We start from the raw sequence: 18,366 nt of genomic DNA, 5'->3' as shown, positions 1-18,366 counted from the left end.
TTAAACACGACCTATAATTGTCAGTTGTCTCGTTACTGGTCAAAACCCAGATCAGTAGTGTATGAAACGTGTTTTTTCTGGGTGTATGCTACAGCAGCTATTGAACAAATGTCGAAGCGGGAACTTTTCAAAATACGATACCTCGTAAACGACTCGGACTATAATCCTGCAATAAACACCACTGACATAATTTACGCTATGTTTAGATTATTAATGTCAATAACTATTGTTACATTTAAAAAGTAGGTGTTATCCCACTTTGTAACAATTATAACCATACGTTGATTGGCTAACTACACGAGCCCTTGATTAAAAATCCATTCTGTGGAAACCACACATCAATACCACTTTCGATTTCTACAATATTTATTGTGCAAGTTTTACGTCATTCTCCCTGTGATATGTATCTATGAATGTATGTACGTATCTTTGTATGTTCCACATCCGCCCCTAAACCACTGGACGGATTTCAACCCAAAACTGTAACACGTGTCAATTACTGTCTGGAAAGAACGCTGCGGGGATAAGAAACCTCTGCCTATCAAAGACGTCGTGATGGGAGTGAAAAATCAATGTAGCCAACGACACACGAATACTCAGATTTTATTCATCCAGAGTTTGATAATGAGAGCACTTACTGGCTTGCAACAAAGTTTACACATAATTTTAAACATATACGAAAATTTTTCTCGCTGACTACTCCCACAAAATGATGAAAGAAAGAAGGTACATCGCTTACTAAATGTTCGCCGTTAATGCAGTAAAACTGTCTCATCACGTATAAAGTTTTAATTTATTACTTATACATTCATGACACATTTTGCAGACACAATTCACGTATACTACTCAATGTGACTGAAAAATTGTATGATTGTACGACATATACCGGGCGATCAAAAATTTGAAAATTGAATAAATCACGGAGTAATGTAGATAGAGAGGTACAAATTGACACACATGTTTGGAATGACATGGGGCTTTATTAGAACTAAAAAAATACAAACGTTCAAAAAGTGTCCGACAGATGGCGCTTCATCTGATCAGAATAGCAATAATTAGCATAACAAAGTAAGACAAAGCAAAGATGATGTTCTTTACAGGAAATGCTCAATATGTCCACCATCATTCCTCAACAATAGCTGTAGTCGAGGAATAATGTTGTGAACAGCACTGTAAAGCATGTCCGAAGTTATGGTGAGGCATTGGCGTCGGATGTTGTCTTTCAGCATCCCTAGAAATGTCGGTCGATCACGATACACTTGCGACTTCAGGTAACCCCAAAGCCAATAATCGCCCGGACTGAGGTCTGGAGACCTGGGAGGCCAAGCATGACGAAAGTGGCGGCTGAGCACACGATCATCACCAAACGACGCGCGCAAGAGATCTTTCACGTGTCTAGCAATACTTTGTTTTTTTTTTTTTGGTTCTGATAAAACCCCATGTCATTCCAAGCATGTGTGTCAATTTTTACCTCTCTGTCTACATTATTTCGTGGTTTATTATATTTTTCAAATTTATACTGACTTTTTGATCACCCGGTAGTTCTAACCAAACTTCGTGGCTATGGAACATCGCCTCAGTTGTGCGACTGGATTCGTGATTTCCTGTCAGAATGGTCACAGTTCGTAGTAATAGACGAAAAGTCATCACGTAAAACAGAAGTAATATCCGGTGTTCCCCAAGGAAGTGTCATAGGCCCTCTATTGTTCATTATCTATATTAACGTCATGGGAGACAATCTGAGTAGCCCTATTAGATTGTTTGCAGGTGATGCCATCATTTACCGTCTCGTAAAGTCATAATATGACCAAAACGAATTGCAAAATGATTTAGATAAGATATCTGTACGGTGCGAAAAGTGGCAATTGACCCTGAATAAAGAAAAGTGTGAACTTATTCAAATGAGTACGAAAAGAAGTACGCTAAATTTCGATTACGTGATAAGTCACACAAATCTTAATGCTGTAAATTCAACTAAATACGTAGGGATTATAATTACAAATATCCTAAATTATAACGCCCACATAGATAATGTTGTGGGTAGAGAGAACGAGACACTTGCGATTCATTGGCAGAACACTTAGAAGGTGCAACAGGTCTACCAAAGGGACTGCTTATACCACGCTTGTTCACCCTATTCTGGAGCATTGCTCTGCAGTGTGCGATCCGCATCGGGTGGGACTGACGGATGGGATCGAAAAAGCACAAAGAAGGGCAGCTCGTTTTGTATTATCGAAATAGTGCCACAGACATGATACGTGAATTGGAGTGGAAATCACTAAAACATAGGTATTTTTCGTTGCGACTGCATCTTCTCAAGAAATTTCAATCACCACTCTTCTCCTTCGATTGCGAAAACATTGTTGGCACCCACCAACATAGGGAGAAATTGTCGTCGCGATAAAATAAGAGAAATCAGGGCTCCCACAGAAAAATATAATTGCTCGTTTTTCACGAGCCGTTCGAGAGTGTAACGGTAGAGAGACAGTTTGGAGGTTGTTGATTGAACCCTCTGCCAGGTACTTTATTGTGAGTAGCAGAGTAATCACGTAGATGTAGATGTAGAGGCAATGTCATCAACACCGAGATGCGCGACTTGCTGCATCATACATGTCGTTTAAATTTATTACTTCTTTACTATTAACTGTATTGGCTAGATACTTCACAGACAGTATCCACACGTAGCACTAGATAAGACTGCAAAATTATATCACTGTACAACACGTAGTTCAGGAGATATGACGCCGTAAATATGGAACTCTGTGAAAACGAAACTGCAAGGCGAAATATGCTACGGATACAGGTAAACTATGTATACAAATGTGGCTGAATTATGTTAAATATAGGTAACAGGTGAGCACGTGGGCAAAGCTGTGAGTAAAAAGTTCCCCCTAAAACTTCTGGATTGATTTCAACTGATCTGGATACAGATGTTACTATCATGAAAGAAATGTTATGGTGGTAAGAGCCAGAATTTGGGGTCGGGGGATAATATGTAGAAAGAATGGGGAGGAAGAGAGAGAGGGAGGTTAGGAAGGGATGGATATAGATATGGGGAGGAGCAGACATACAGAGACAGGGGCAGGGAGGACAGAGAAAGGGAAGAGGACTAAACGGGATGAGAGTGGCGAAAGGGGAATTGGACAGTGGCAGTGAAAGAGGAAAGGAGGAGATGAACAGGGAGTCACGGGAAGAGGAGATGGACTTACAGGTGGTGGAGAGGAAGTGGAAGGGATGAGGAGGAGATAGGAGGGGGACGATGAGATTGAGGGAGGGGGAAGGAGCTAATGGACAAATGTGGGAAGGAGCACATGGACAGAGAGAGGTGAGAGGAGTCGATGGACAGAGAGGGATGAAAGGAGTGGATGAACAGAGGGGCAAGGGAAAGGATGAGACGGACCGATACAACACGGGGTGCTTAGCCAATTAATTAATTAATTTGTTGCCAGGTCCCCTGATGATATATGATAGATAGCTCACAGCAGTTCCACCACGTATTTCTTGCTTCTGTTTTGTATTTGACGAGATGAATTTCATTTTACTGCGACCAGTAAACGTATACAATGAAAGTGGACACGTGAAGTGTTTGTTTACGTTCCAGTAATACACTGCTGACGCCTACGGAAACTTTAAACTGTACCCTGCATCGCAGTCTGGGACCTCCTCTGTCGCCGTCCGCACGGAGAGCTGGCGACGGGGGCGCGTATCGGGGACCAGCTGGGAGGTGAACGAGATGGCGGCGATGCGGCCGTGATTCCATTTGCTGCGCCGCGCCTCCGCGCCGCGCCGACCGCACGGCGGTTTCAGGCCTGTGGCCGGCTGAATAATGTATGTCCGCGTGGCCGCTGTCCAGGGCCCGGCGCCGTCCATTCTACATACATTACCACCCCATTTACTGACTCGTTGTTTTCGCCGTTCTGCTATGTAAATCGGGGCCGGTCGAAATATCAAATTTCAGCGTATGTTGTTTGCGACAAAGAGACGGCCGGCTAGTTGCTGGCGACAGCGCGAATCATTTAACAACACATTCGGCATCGAATAAATGTCAAAGTAGTACGTTGTAGGTCAGCTTATGTACAATTTTGTTTAGCGTGATCCACAAAAAGGTAGTTAACTCAGAACGAATTGAAATACACACCAGCGTGAAGTTTCATACCGTGCTGCGAAACCGTACCTATCGAAAACTAAGCAACAATATGATTTGCTGTTTGTATCTTTATAACGTACGCTTGTGACACAAAACATTAGGATAATTATAGGATCTAGAGTAATAATCGCCACCAGCCACAACAGAAGGTGAGTTTATTTAACACACGACTTACTTCGGGCTTCTGCCGATCATTACACGGTTCACACTCATTTACGTGTTTCCTTACTCTACGTTGGAGATCAAATACAAAACAGATAATATGATGATGATCAAAACAACTGGAAATGGCTAAGCGACATATGTAGAAAAATACTATATGACTTACATACAGCTAGAGAACCCATTTCGATATTTTACACCTTAACTGTATGTTAGTCACCATGGTAATTATTGCCCACCCGGTTAGCCGTGCGGTCCAGCGTACGTCTTTCCGGACTGGGAAGCAGCGCCTGGTCCGCGGCACGAATCCGCCCGGGAGACTTGTGTCGAGGTCTGCTGAGCTGGCCAGTCTGTGGATGGTTTTTAGACGGTTTTCTATCTGCTTCGGCGAATGCGGGCTGGTTCCCCTTATTCCGCCTCAGCTACACTATGTCGGCGATTGCTGCACAGATTAGTTCTCCCAGTTTGTGTGCTTGTGTAAATTGTTAAAACCTTTAGTTTAAAGTAATCTGGTGTGTTACAGATTTGCACCAGTGTAGTCTTTCAGATGCTGTTGTGAGCGGTCGTAACTACCGCCGTGTCAAAAGGGAGTGGCAAGGTTCTCTACCCGACAGCTCATACAGTCATAACTTGTTTGTTTCTGTCTCTGAATAAATTGTAACTTGATATTTAGAGGGTGCTTTCTGATTATAATTTTAAATCTGTTTCTTTTAAAAAATGCTTTCAGGCACTATTAAAGTGAATAAAATTCCCATTTGTTAAAAGGAATTTGCCTATGATTTCATCAGTTACATAGTGTAATTAAATGTGTTAATGTTCTTGATGAATCGCTAGTAAACAAAATAAATTCTTAAGAAAATTCTTTGAAAAAAAAATTTATTATATGGAACTGAATGCTAATGGTGATCAATCGCAGAGCTAAATGATATCTTGGAATGAGATGACGATGAAAAAATGAATAATTGTTAATATAATGAAAAATCAACAGTGTAATTAAGTCAACCACCTATTGTGAGGAAAATTTTATTTTTTTTATTGGCATGCTCGTAGTTAAGTCACTTGTCTGAAATGCTAATACGAATACGTTTCAGTCTTTTCTTTCGTGATTCGCCAGCACCAGTTGACCTATGTTTGTAATATATTCAATTTTCCCGTGTAACTGATTGTAGATATAGGTTTCCCGTGATTTCCCTTAATCACTTCAGGCAAATGCCGGGATGGTTCTTTTGAAAGGGCACTGCCGACTTCCTTCCCTATCCTTCACTAGTCCGATGGGACCGATGACCTACCTGTTTGGTCCCTTCCCCAAAATCAACGCACCAACCAACCTCTGCATCGAACAGTCTTCCACAAATACGTCACAAACTTTACAACCTTATGTTTTCCGCGTGTCTGTACCTGTATCGATAAGTGCACTACCCCTATCATTATAGCATTTGCTATCGACATGTACACACTCCAACACCTCACGTGCTGCCCAGGTAAGTAAGCATGAACGGGTTTGCTCTTGCATGTGTACCTGGAGGTGCTAACCAACCTAAAAACATTCTTTGCAAAAACAGACATAATGTCTGATGGGATAGCAGCAATCAGTGATTGTATAATGTTACTTATAATCCGTCTTGATTGCAAAATTTTTTATTCATATGACCGGTTTCGGTTCATTCAGAACCATCTTCAGATCTTTCAGTTACAGGAGTAACCCGTCAAAATCTGGATTTGGACGGGTTACTCCTGTAACTGAACTATCAGATCTGAAGATGGTTGTGAATGAACCGAAACCGGTCATATGAATAAAAAATTTTGCAATCAAGACGGATTATAAGTAACACTAAAAACATACGACTTAAAGTGGATATAATTATTAGTCAGCAAATGACACAATAAATACTGATGTAATGCTGTTCGGTAGATGTTCTTCAGCCTCCAAGTGAAACATATGAACTTACAACCGTTACAACCTGTATATATACGGGGTGTTTGTTTTAACTTGAGACAACTAAATATATCTAAAACGACGTATCGTTCGAAAAATTTGTTCTACGTCTAAAGTCGATAATAGTAAATGGGACATCTGTCTCTGGTACAAGTGGCTTTTTCGTAACCACCCCTCTTGCGTGGGGGGGGGGGGGGGGCTATGAGAATCTCCCATTTTATAGCATATTCGGTTCGCATGGCAAAAAAATACTTACGGAACACTCAGAATATTGTTTCCCTTTCGTAGCACAACGTACTGGAATTGAAAAATATCGAATGTGACTGTTTTTGCAGTTACTGAAGTGTTGGCAGAAGAGCCAACACCGTGTTGCTAGAGGAGGCCGAAATACACGCGTTTAAGCTCACGCAGACTGGCGTGAGGTCTGGAACAGTTAAGGGAATTAATAAGAGCAAATAAAGTACGTAGTTGATGTAATACTTAACTTTAATCCATAATTGGAGAACATCGGTCTGACGGTACAGGCATCACAAGTTAAATATCTATTGATAATGGCGCCTTGCTAGGTCGTAGCAAATGACTTAGCTAAAGGCTATGCTAACTATCGTCTCAGCAAATGAGAGCGTATTTGTCAGTGATCCATTCCTAGCAACGTCGGCTGTACAACTGGGGCGAGTGCTAGTAAGTCTCTCTAGACCTGCCGCGTGACGGCGCTCGGTCTGCAATCACTGACAGTGGCGACACGCGGGTCCGACGTATACTAATGGACCGCGGCCGATTTAAAGGCTACCGCCTAGCAAGTGTGGTGTCTGGCGGTGACACCACAGTTACTACTTGACGCATCTGATTCTACATCTCATTTGGGATGTCCACAGTTCGTGGTCTAGGGGATAGTGTTGCTGCCTCTGGATCACGGGGTCCCGGGTTCGATTCGCGGCCACGTTGGAGATTTTCTCTGCCCGTGGACTGGGTGTTTATGTTGTCCTCATCATTTCATCATCATCATCATTTGTGAGAGTGACTAGATTGGAATGTGAAAGAAAAATGGACTGTGCAAAAATTGGGGGTTTGTAAGAGGGCTGGTGACCACGCAGTTGGGCGCCCCACAAACCATACATCATCATCATCATTTACGATGTAAGTGTAATCCTCTGTGTTCTAACGGTTGGTACTAATGTTCAAACTGTACTTGAGTGTTGCAAATGTTATTGTACACTAGAAATAATATGACTAAACATTGACGTTTTTGTCAAAAAAACACTTTTATGGTAACGTTGTTTCTTATTCCCTAAAGGGTAGATTGTGGTGCGTCCTCAAACCATCGGAACTCTTTATTTCGGTGGTCGCAACACCTCCTCCCCCCCCCCCGCCCAAACCTGCCATCAGTGCAACTGAATTTAGTGTGTGTTTCCATCCAACCGTCGTTGAAACGGTTAATCGTATTGTACTGTACAATCAAATTTGCACACTAAAGTAAATTTACAACCTCAGTAGCATCAGTAAGAACAGAAAACTTGAAATTTAGATTTTAAATGAAATATAGACTCAAATGCGTCGGTTCTTAATTGCAAAACCGTGAACATATAATAATTGTGAATTACAGTACAGTCTGCCACTAGTGGACAACCATGATTTGAATGGACCATACTTAGCTTTTAGCATAGAATACGAATAGGCAGTAACAATGGAAATTCCCCTTTGAAAATACAAAGCTGACCCCACTCACACAGGAGGGGTGGTTAGGAGGTGGCCAGTGCACCACAGACATGTCACCTTCACTAATATTAATCTTTTCACCTAGAACATTTCTTTCGTGCGTGCGATGCAGGAGAGATATTTGGTTACCTCAAAATAAAACAATTACCCTATAAGCGTGTTTTTTTTCCGCCGTGTACAGTCTCTAGAGATTGATCGATGAGAGGATACAGAACAAGAAAGGTCTAATGGACCTATGTCTGCAAATGCAAGATGTCGTTGCTAGGGACCGTTTATTCAGTCACACTTTGTTACAGAGACTGCGGTCTAATATGCGCTGTACCATGCACCTCTAGTTACCTCCAAGTGGTGGTACAGTCCCTCATACGTCATGCTCTAGCGCACTCTCCTGCCGCAGTCATTAGTAATGTTGTGTCCAATTCACCTTGGAGAGGATTTGATACAACATTCCACACAATGGTTTCATATTCGAATCGAGAGCCTGCTGACGTGGTGTTTACTTACGGAAAGGCAAATGGCAAAGGACGGCGGGCAACAAGATTGTATCAGGCGACCTATGCGTCCCGACGATTATGTTTGCAATGTTTCCAACAGTGTTTCGCTGTTGGTCCGAGACAGGGTCGTTTCAGGAAGCAGGAAATCATGAAGGACGTACCCGAAATGTTCGGACACCAGACTTGGGGGAAAATATGATTAACACTGTGGAAGGCGATCTTTGTGTCATTAGCAGGCAGTTGGCCAGGCCAGCACAGGGTAAGCCGGACGACCGTGTGGAGCATTCTCCATGACAGTTGTTACCAGCGACAGATTTTCTATGTCAGGAGCAGCTTTGTCACTGGTTTCGTCACCAAGCAACCACGATTCCTGTATTTGTGTCATTCATCCTATTCACAGATGAAGCCACCTTTATGCAGAGTGGTATCCTAAACTTTCATAACAGTCATAAGTGGGATAATATGCAGAACCCCCACACATGGTGACTGCAAATCAACAGCATCGGTGCAGCCGAAATGTGAAGGTTGGGAAATTGGCGACCGTATTTTGGGACCAGTATTCCCTCCACGTCGCCAAACAGGCTGGAACTGTCGGTGATTCTTGCGGGTGATTTTGCCTTCCTTGCTGAATGAAGAACCGTTGATGATAGCCTGTCTGGTTAGCCGTATTGTCTAATGCACGGCTTTACGGACGGGAAGGAGCACCTGGTCCCCAGCACGAATCCGCCCGGCGGACTTATGTCGAGGCACGGTGAGCCGGCCAGTCTGTGGATGGTTTTTAGGCGGTTTTCCATCTGCCCCGGCGAATGCGGGCTGGTTCCCCTTATTCCGCCACAGCTACAATATGTCGGCGATTGATGTGCAAACAAGTTCTTCACGTACGCGTACACCGCCATTACTCTACACGCAAACATAGGGATTTCACTCGTCTGGTGTGAGACGTTACCCGGGAGGATCAACCGGTGGCCGAACCACACAATAACCCTGAAAGAGTGGTTCGATGTGGGGCGGCGGAGGGGTGAAGTGGACAGCGATGGTCGTCGTGGGGTTATGGACCACTGCGGTTGTGGCGGGGACGGAGCCTCTCTGTCGTTTCTAGGCCCGCGGTTAACATACAATAGAATACAATACCATTGATGATTCGAAGGGTTACGTTGCTGTTACATGATGGTGCTCGAGCCCACTTCGCCGTTAACGTCTGGACACATCTCAGTCATGTCTTCCCTGCCGATGAATTGGGCGTGTGGGTCCAGCTGCATGGCCTACTCGTTCACTGGATCTCAACCCATGCAATTTCTGGTCATAAGGCCATCTCAAATGTATCGTGTATGCAGAGTACTTTCCAAATGTGGAGAGTCTGGAGCAGTGTTTCATGCAGCCTTTGACACTGTTCGGAGGCAGCCTGACCAATGTGAACGTTTGAGAGAGAACATGCTATCGTATGTATACGCATGTATTTATATATATATATATATATATATATATATATATATATATATATATATATATATATATATAAACACACACACACACACACAGATAAATTCGGCAGTACGCCTACCATCCGTCCAGACTGTTGCAGAGAAATTTTTTCCCCATAGTCGATGCTGTAGCAGTTTATCCCCTACAACAGCTACCCTCCAAAATCCTTATGTCTCCTACCTCCCAGATGGCGCTATGTTAGTGTATCTATGTACATACCCAGATGTATGGACCATATCAGACATCCGATGCCGTGAGCCCCAACAGAACATTAATTCTTCTGTAGAGGTGATGGTAAAACTTTTTACTTGTTTGGGAGTGCACAGGCTCCACTGTACGAGTATGATATCATTATACCGACGATGTAGGCAGCAAATGGGGAAAACCAACTAACCTAAGCGACTTTGACAAAGAGCAGACTGCAATGACGTGGCTGAGCTGGTCGGCTGCGCACGTGCTACCGTTTTTCCCGCATATAGAAAATGCCTGAAGCACAAGGAAGCGACATGGTGTTGTATGTAGACCGCTGTGCAGAGAACGTGGAGATTGGTGGCTTGTCCACTCCGTAAGCCAGTATAAGTGGCGATCTGTGAAAAATCTTACGAAAGATTACTCTGCTGCTAGAATCACTATTGTTTCACAGCACACCATTCAGTGTAGCTTGTTGAAAATTGGGCTCCACAGCAGACGACCCACAGAGTTACAATGTTGGCCCAGTGACATCACCATTTACGATTGCATTGGGCATTGGTTCATCGAGACAAGGCCTTCGATCAATGGAAACGTTTCGCATAGTTGGATGCATCACGTTTCTCGTTACTGCTCGAAGCATATTGCATACCATAGATAAGGACCGGCGGGTCATTATTACAGTATCGGGGATCTTAACCTGGGCTTCCACGAGATCTGTGTTAGGAATCGAAGGCATTACGACAATACTGTCCTACGTGAACAGAACTGCAGTCAGCTGTATTCCTTCTCCACCGATGCTTTCACCGACAGTGATGCTATCTTCTATCAGGGTAACACTTCGTGCCACAAAGCCGGAATCGTGCTACAGTGTTTTGCAAAACATCGTTAGGAACTCACGTTACAGTCTTGGACACGAAATGCCTACTGGTATGATCACCATGGATAACGTTTACAACGCTATTATGCTTCAGCTTTGCGCACACTGAATACCGGTCTGTAAATCACGGTAATCCGTGTAACCTGTGCGTCAGCATCTGCTGCCATAAACCACTGGAAGGCTACCAGTGACTTATAAACTTTATGCCACGCTAAGTCCCCAATGAACTGCTTTGCAAATATGGATCAACACGCTATTCAGAAAGTGGCCATAATCTTCTGGCACAAATGTGCATATTCTAATAACAGGTTATACATGGGTGGTGCAGATCTTTAAGTATTTTAATCACAATGGATGCACAGCCATGGTAAATTTCTTGAATGATGTCAGTATACCACAATGGGTTGTTTTGTTTGGGTTTAACAGTCATTTTGCTTACATATTGAGCATGACTTCTTCGTTTCAGCTACATATGCTCTCTCAAGTGGAATGTGTATCCTTTGTGTTATAGTCAGGAATGGCCAGAGGACAAATGTAAGGATATATAATCGTGTATCTGTGGAGGAAAGATAGAGACGGCCCTGGGAAAATTAATGAGGCCTTTGGAGAACAAAGAGGCAGCTGTATGAATATCAAAACTAGTACTAAACATAGGGAAAAAGAAAGTATGGAGAAGTGGGGGAAGGTCTATACAAGAGAAATGAGCTTAAAGGCAATAGCATAGAAAGTTAAGAGGTAGTAGATGAAGATTAGATGGTATATATGACAGACACTGCGAGGACAGTTTAATTGCAAGATGTGTGAAAGAGGAGAAATAACCTCGAAGTTCAAAATGAATGTAATATAATTTACAAATGCTGTTGGGCGATCTAATGTTGTAACTGATAATATCAGAGGCCAAGATCGTTTCATGTGAAACAGTTTATATCATTACCAGTTTTGACAGTAAGTATTATAAATTCGACAAACCAGTGTAGAGCTGTATTATTATAATTGGAGCATGTTCTCAGTGGGTCGAAGAGACTGGTGTGTAGCTACATTTCTATGAGATCTGAGAATCTGATGACGATGACTAGTAAGTTTCGAAACAAGTAATGAAGAAAACTTTGCTCATCATGCGACCTTGCCTTCTAATATTATAAGGAATGTTATAGTATAAGGACTGTAATAATTCTAATTGAAGTAATGATTGGAATGAATAAGCTTGAGTTATCAGTTTCATAAGTCATCGTTGTAAAATAATAACATGAATTCTTTACATCCAAATGAGAAACCTGGTAGAAGCCGACGTCCAGGAAGATGAGTTTGGATTCCGGAGAAATGTAGGAACATGTGAGGCAATACTGACCCTCTGAGTTATGTTGCAAGATAGGTTAAGGAAGGTGTAAGCTACATTTATAGCATTTGTAGTTCCAAGGAAACCTTTTTAAAATAGTCACTGGAAGACTCTCTTTGAAAGTCTGAAGGCAGCAGGGTTAAAATACAGGCAGTGGAACGCTATTTATAACTTGTAGAGAAATCAGACGGCAGTTATAATAGTCAAGGGGCATGAAACGGATGCTGTGGTTGAGAAGAGCGTGAGACAGGATTGTAGCCTATCCCAAATGTTATTCTATGTGCACATTGAGCAAGCAATAAATAAAACCAAAGAATAATTGGCAGTAGTAATTGAAGTTCAGTCAGAAGAAGTAGAAACTTTGAGGTTTGGTGGTAACATTCTAAACCTGTCAGACAGTCTGAAGTGTAGCCGTGTTCGGAAATGAAACATCGAAGGTAAACTCTATCGACAAGAAGAGAATAAAGTCTTCTGAAATGTGGTACTATGGAAGGATGTTGAAGATTATGGGGGTAAAACTAGTAACTAATGAGGAGGCAATGAAAAGAGTTGGGGAGATAAGAAATTTGTAGCACAACTTGACTAAAAGCAGGGATGGATTGGGACACTGTGTCATCAGCAGTTTAGTATTGGACGAAAATGTGGGGGGTAAAAATCGTATATGGAGTCGAAGAGATGAATGTAGTAAATAGGTTCTAAACGATGTAGGTTGCAGTCCTTATTCGGAGATGATGAATATTGAGAGCTGCCTCAGACCGGTCTTCGGACTGAGGACCACAAGAGGAACAACGTAGCCACCGCACTTGTTCATGTCACAGTGCTATGTGCGGACGGTGTTTGGATTTATGGGCATCAGAAGAGGTGTTACGGAAACAGTAGTTACACAGCATGGTAACAACACTGTAAGGGAATACTGATCTATTTACACATGTGACTAATGTATTCTGGTTGCCTGTTGACCCTATCGAGTCGGTAACTGAAGCCATCTGTTTGTAATTCGCAGCGCCTGACGTATACCGAAACGGTGGGCACCGCATTAGGAAACTCACTGCCTTCTGGAGATTGTAAAAGGAAATAAGAGAAGTAAACGATAATGAAAGACCATCACAAAAAAATTCGATTCTTGTTACATTAGTTGTAGCACTCTAATGTTTTGATTACGCTTCCTTGTCTGTGATGAGTTTGGAGCTTTAAGGAAATGTGTTTTACCGATTTCACTTCAGCTCCGTCGTCATATAAATATGCGAATAAGTTTCGCCATTGGGGGAGCGCCTACTGGCGACGGCGTGGCGAGACAATTTTCACGCTTTATACAAAAAAAGAGGGAGTGGAGAGGAGGGAGGAGGCCGTTCGTCTCTTACTAAGTGCGCCATTACGTCGGAATCGGGAACAACTGCAGACCTCATTTAGGGCAGTCCGGGCGGCGCCTTTCGTTTTCCAGGAAACCAATTAGCGAAATACTGGCCATGAACGTTGTCTTCCGCAGGAATTTAAATGATGGCACCAGAGCACTTGGTTTCGGCAAGGGGGAAAGTGGGACGGCAGGGAGAAAAGAAAAATAAAAAGATGGCGGTGGGATTGGGTTCGATGGAGAGCAGCAAGGTGGGTGGGGGAGGAGGCGGATGAGAGGGTTAGAGGAGGGGTGAAGGGGAAAGAAAGTTTTAAGAGGAAAGGCGAGGAACGGACTCTCGCTTTAATTAAGCACAAGAGGGACCAGTTCTCTGGACAGTGGACTGCAGCGACGGCCGCCGAGGATGTCCGCGTCGTATTTGCAGAAACGCACCCTGGGGCGCGAGTGCGGGGTTAACCCCGCGCGTAACGCCTGGCGGGCCCCGGCATCGAGCAGAGCCGGCCGGAGCCGCGCCACTCTGCGCCGCGAGCTTCCTCGCCGTGCCGACAATAGCCGCGCCGCGTAATTACGGCGGACGCTCTTTGATCTCAGTTAAAAATAAAAAGCGAGGAAAGTAACCACGCCAATACCGCCAGTCAAGTATCCTTGTTCCTTTTTTTCTGTTTCTTTTCGCTGGGACTTCATTCACAAAAAAGATGAAAGGGGCAAGTTATAATAAAGTCATCAGACGGTTTATGGATTATGCCACAAGCAAAGGGGCGGAGCTCTGAAGAGCCCTCCCGCGTCTGCCCGGACGCCACCCCGCCGCCGCCGCTGATGAGTGTTAGTTGGCGGAAAAGCGCCATCACTGAAGGAGCGCCGACAGCTGTCGCGTAGACAAAGCTAGGAGAGCGGAGATGCCTGGGTTAGAAGTACTACAGGTCCAGAGATCTCTTGGCAAAATTTGTAATTATTACATTCAATTATCAGTATCACAGTCAACGCAGAACACTTGTACTGCAGTTCAGTGATAAGAACACAACGTCTGTACATTGTTGAGTGAATTTCATTGGACAGTCATCGTGTAGGAGACGATTTCGAAATAAAGAAAGAAGGAAAAGAAAAGAAATAAATAAAGAAAGGAAAAGAAAAGAAATAATGGAGTAAAGAAATTCTGAGAAACGTATTAAAACCTAGGAAAAACGGACAAGAATACAAATTATGACGTACGGTGTACACAGACGAGAAAAATGTTATGGCCCCTAATTTCGGCGTGACCATCCTTCTAAAGAAGGAAGTGAGGGCCACAGCCAATAAGAATATTACAATTTTCAACACTACCGTCAGCTGTTATTTCAATATAGATTGAAACCCTCCTACTACCAGAATTTTTTTGATACATTGAGTACCGCTGGGGTCAATATGACCCCAAGTAATTAATATGTGATATATTTGCAGCATTTTATTTATTTTAATCAACAGACATTTATTATTAGTATCAACGGACATTTATTAGTAGTGTAGCGCTTGACACAGTCACGTCGATTAAATGTTTGGGTGTAACAAATGGTTCAAATGGCCCTGAGCACTGTGAGACTTAACATCTATGGTCATCAGTCCCCTAGAACTTAGAACTACTTAAACCTAACGACATCACACAACATCCAGTCATGACGAGGCAGAGAAAATCCCTGACCCGAGAGTCGAACCCGGGAACCCGGGTGCGGGAAGCGAGAACGCTGCCGCACGACCACGAGCTGCGGACTGGGTGTAACATTGCAGAGCGATATGAAGTAGGACAAGCATGTAATGGCAATTGCGGGGAAGCCGGATAGCCGTCTTCGGTTCATTGGTAGAATTTTGTGAAGATGTGCTTCATTTCTAAAGGAGACCGCTTATAAAACACTAATACGACCTATTCTTGAGTACTGCTCGAGCGTTTGAGATCCCTATCAGGTCGGATTGAGGGAGGACATAGGAGCAATTCAGAGGCGGGCTGCTAGATTTGTTACTGGTAGGTTTGATCCACACGAGTCTTACGGAAATGCTTCAGGAACTCGGGTGGGAGTGCCTGGAGGAAACGAGGCGTTCTTTTCGTAAATCTCTACTGGAGAAATTTAGAGAACCAGCATTTGAGGCTGACTGCAGTACAATTTTACTGCAGCCAACTTATATTTCGAGGAAAGACCACAAAGATAAGAGAGGTTAGCGCTCGTACAGAGGCATGTAGGCAGTCATTTTTCCCTCGTTCTGTTTGGGAGTAGAACAGGGAGAGAAGATACTAGTTTTGGTACGAGGTACCCTCCATCACGCACCTTATGGTGGATTGCGGAATATGTATTTAGATGTAGATGTAGACATAAAAGCATACATTCAGCTGCGAGAGTTCTTCCGGATTGTATGGCCGTGGTCTATGGAACTCTTCAGTTCCTGACGTTTCATCCAATGCTACGTTGGACATCTTCCGAGGTGCTCCCGGTTGTGCTGAGTCTTGCTGACTGACGAGTCGGATGTCGAAGAACGGCCTAAATACCGTGGAAAGGGGGCGTGGATTTCACGTGATAGCAGAGATGAACTTTGTCAATGACAAAATATAACTATCGATCATAGTAAGTCAAAGATAAAAATTTCTCATAGATTCTGTAACGCCACTGTCCACATATCGCTGTGTTTCATAACTTCTTCTTTTCTGTTAAAATTATCCCAATGTTTATATATTTCGATGGCTTCTCTATTATCATTGGCGGACGGCCTAAGTACCGAGGAAAGGGGGCGTGGTCTGGATTTCACGTGATACCAGAGATAACCTTGTCAATGATAAAATATAACTATCGATCATAGTACGTCAAAGATAAAAATTTCTCATAGATTCTGTAACGCCACTGTCCATATATCTCTGAGTTTCATAGCTTCTTCTTTTCTGTTAAAATTCATCTCATGTTTATATAGTTCGATGGGTTCTCTATTATCACTGACAAGGTTTATCTCTGCTTTCACGTGAAATCCAGACCACGCCCCCTTTCCCCAGTATTTAGGCCGCTCTTCGAAGCCCGACTCGTCAGTCGGCAAGACTCAGCGCAACCATGAGCACCTCCGAAGATGTCCACCATAGCTTTGGATGAAACGTCAGGGATTGAAGAGTTCCATGGACCGCAGCCATACAAGCCGGAAGAATTCTCGGCAGCTGAAACATCCGGTCGTGAAAGCCTTCTAAGCATATATTACTGATTAAAACGATGTGAACTATGTATTTAAGCACATACAGATCATGTATTAATCCTTGACCTTCTAGATGCTTACATTTGAAACAAATTTGTTTACAAACAAAAGAAAAGCTCTTTATGCACGTGTCTGAATGCCTTCTATCCACTGAACGTTCGCATAGGGAGCACCGTCCACGTTTTGACCCGATAAGCACTTCTGCTGAAGGAGGAGGATGGGAAAGAGAAATTTTGCTGCGCCGACTTCTGTTTCTCTGTACTAGACTTGTTCCCAGTTCCAGAAGAAATGCTCTTCTCTTGCAGTTGTTTATTTTTTTATTCCATTTAGGATTTAAGTCCAGCGAAATTATGAAAACACTTATGGCACTAATATCGTCCATTTCAGGCGACTTAGAAGATTATCCATCATCTCAGTACCTCTCGCACGCCAAGCGATAGCTGAGGAAGCTTCTCAAATAGGAAATTCCGTTATAGATTTCACCTTTTCTGGGTTTGGCCACACACCTTCGTTTAACACAAGGTGTTCAAGTATTTTGATTTCTTTTGCTCCGCCTGGTTGAAGACACTTAAGAACGGCCTTCAGTCTTTTTATGTGTTCATAAAGTCTCTCTGAGGACTCTGTAATGTCATCTAAATAACAAAGGCACATCGTCCACTTCAGGTGACTTAGAAGAGTATCCATAATCCGTTCAAAAGTTACTGGTGCATTACACAAACCAAACGGCATTACCTTAAACTCATATAGGCCCTCAGGGGTGATGAATGCAGTTTTCTATCAGCCTCCGATTTGCCTGTATCCCGAGCTGAGAAAAACTTAGCCCCCTTCAGACAACCTAGTGTATCGTCAATTCGTGGAATAGAGTAGACGTCCTTTTTAGTTATCTAATTAAGCTTCCTGTAAGCGCCAACTGCCATCCACCTTCCTTAAGAGAACCACTGGTGAAGACCATGGTCTCTGAGAAGGCTGAGTGAGGTCATTCTTCATCATTTCCTCTAACCCGTCGTGAGTTATTCGACGTTCCTTTGCTGACGCACGGTATGCTCTCTGGCTTATTGGTTTATGGTCTCCAGCGCTAATCCGTTGCTTCACCGTCGATTTGTCTAATTTTCTCTTGACCTGTGGATTGAAGCATTCAGAGAACTTTTGAAGAAGGGCAAGTAGCTTCTTCTGTAGTTCCTTAGTGAGATCTGGTGGCAGTTGAGCAAGAAGATCTTGCCTTGTAGTAGTATCGCAAATTTCGCCCACAGACTCGCAGGCATGGAAGGTTTCCGTGACACTCAGCTGTTCTGCAAATAACGGCTCAGTTTTTGCAATGCACATGCGTCTTGGAAGGATCTGCGGTTCCCGGCGACAGTTAACTATCGACAATTCACCAAATCCGTTCTTAAACGAGACGACAGAGGCTGGGATGACCGAGTTATTCTTCAGTGGTATGCTTTTCTTACATTCCACTACAAGATACATGGGTTGAT

Source organism: Schistocerca piceifrons, chromosome 8 (genome assembly GCF_021461385.2).
Source record: "Schistocerca piceifrons isolate TAMUIC-IGC-003096 chromosome 8, iqSchPice1.1, whole genome shotgun sequence".
Classification (NCBI taxonomy): Eukaryota; Metazoa; Arthropoda; class Insecta; order Orthoptera; family Acrididae; genus Schistocerca; species Schistocerca piceifrons.
Note: the sequence above shows the minus strand (reverse complement) of the source record.